We start from the raw sequence: 2,606 nt of genomic DNA on the forward strand, positions 1-2,606 counted from the left end.
TATAAAGTATTTGAAAAGCTGTTCCCCCCCCAAATAAAAAGAAGTGCTCTTTTTAAAAACCTAGCTTCTGAAATACTAAAAAAAAAAAAGAAAACCTTCCAGAATGTTTACAGAACACAGTTTTGGAGTACGATAGTGGGATGCTGTGATTCTCAAAACTTTGCTGCTCCTTTTATTTTTCTCTGGCCCATTTTATGCCCTGGGAGCTAAAGTAAATGCTTCAGGAGAGAAAAATTAGACCATCCCCTCTCTATAAAGTATTTGAAAAGCTGTTCCCCCCCCAAATAAAAAGAAGTGCTCTTTTTAAAAACCTAGCTTCTGAAATACTAAAAAAAAAAAAGAAAACAATCTCAAAATTCTATTTCTTTATTTCACTGTTTTCTACTTAAAGAGTAGCTTGCCACTGAAAATTATTTTCTATATAGTGAAACTTTTGCTTATTTTAGAAAGCAGCCAATATTTTGGTTGTACCTAGTTAAATTTGTTTTCTTCTTAATTTTGCAGAAGCACAAGACTCAATGCTGAGGAGCATTAAAAGAATTAAATTTTTTTTACACATTTAAATTCATGGCATCTTAATATGTACCGTAAAGTATATTTTACACTAGTTAAAACGACATATTATTCCATATATTTAAATTTTACTTATTCCTCCAAATGCCCACGGTGAAATAGTGCATGCCCGTAGGCCCAGGTGCAATCAGGATAACACAGGAGCGTTTGTTCTATCCACCCCGTACCTACCCAGTGGGCATGTTGTACATTGAGCTCACCGCTGACTCACTGAGCGCACAGACTTATTACTCATTCATTCAATAGATTCCATAAAGATTTCTTGAACACCTTTTATGTGTCAAACATCGTGTTGCGAACTGAGAATACCTTAATGGAAAAACACAGACGCTCAGTGACAGCCGGGGGATGAGGAGCGGGGCGGCGGACACTGGGAAATTCAGAGTTGTCACCTGACGCGGAGGATGAGCAATCTTTTACTTGTTTTTAGGAGATCACATATTACCAATTCTACAGTATGTAAAACCACAGGAAAAAAAATCAAAAATTTAATTCTTCTTGTGAGAGCCATCGCCAAACCTGGAATTCGTGGGATCGGAGGTCCCAGCGTGGGGAAGGATGCTCCTTCTGGGAATAAGGAATAGATTTTCACACGAGGAACACAAGAAGGCAGTGGACTGGCTCCTGATCCGTTTCTTGAATCCAGGGAGATATTGCCTACCCCCGGGAGTGAGTTCAGCAGCTCGCCCTGGATGACGGTAGAGCAGAGCCCTGGGCCTGCGGATCCACGTTGAAAGGAAACCGCCACCCTGTGTCGCGAAGCGCGATGGGAACAGACAGCTAATGAATACAATCCTAGAATTCCTGTACCCTGAGCCTTGTGCCCTTCTTCCTGGGTGCTCGTGTAACTGGAAACCTCTGGGAATTTGGATGAGTCTCCGCAGAACCATTCCTTCCTTCCATTCAGAAAACATCTCCTTCCTGGCATGGGGTGTGGCACCTAGTAGGTGATTAATATTCACGGAATGAATAAATATCAAGTTCCTCTATTACGAGACACTTTGGGAGTGATATAGAACAAGAAAAAGATAAACTTTTTTATTTATTCATTAAAAAATTAGCGTGATCGGGATTATGAACTTTTAGGAACCGAGACACAACTTTTGTCTTTTTTTTTTTAATTTAAATATTTATTTTCTGCCTGGCATGGTTCCTTTCCCTTTAAACTTGTTGGCTGACACAGATGTCTTGTGCACATCAAGGTGCATGAAACAAGTGTGCTTTGATCTAACTATGTCAGTCTCCCCTCCTTAGCATTCTCTCTCTTGTTCTCTCAACACCCCCAAGTCAAATAAACATGGAGAAAAGAGCTCAGGATAGAGTTTCAAGAGTCCTGTTGTCTCTAGCAATACAGGAGAATAAATCCTGGGCTTGTTTTTAGCACATACCACAAACCTTGCAGAATAGACCCTTCATGATTTCTTTCCCAAGTTGGAAGTTGATTTCCATGTTCTTTACGTCAGTAAAACTCTGAAATACACCTGTGACTAATTGTAATTCTAATCATTCCACGTCTGTGTGATCTAGATAAAAAGAGGAAAAGCTTTTTATTTTGAAAATTTTCCATCATCCACAAAAATAAAGACAGTAGTACAACGAGTTTGAAGTGCCAGCTTTAGGTGTCCACAACTGTCAAACCGTAGCTCATCTTTTTTATCTAGACCTCCACCCACTCCCCTATGACAAGGATTATTTTGAAGTAAAACCCATATATCACAATATTTCATCTTCACATATTTTAGTATATATCCCAAAAAGATGAGGACTCAAGATTAATCTAAAAATTATCTAAAAATTAATAATAATTTATTATTATTATCAAATGTCTACTTAATATTTACATTTTTTAAATGGACTTAATTAGATTTTATAGATACGTTTCAATAGGATGTAAATAAGAGTTCTATATTGAAACTGGTAATATATTTTTTAATGTCTTTCACTGATCTGTACATTTCCCCTTAACCTCTGCTTACTTATAATATGTTTGTGGATTACATGTCTGTGATGTGTTTAACCTTGGTCCCCTGTAT

The sequence above is a fragment of the Pteropus vampyrus genome, unplaced genomic scaffold (genome assembly GCF_000151845.1).
Source record: "Pteropus vampyrus isolate Shadow unplaced genomic scaffold, Pvam_2.0 Scaffold45, whole genome shotgun sequence".
NCBI lineage: Eukaryota > Metazoa > Chordata > Mammalia > Chiroptera > Pteropodidae > Pteropus > Pteropus vampyrus.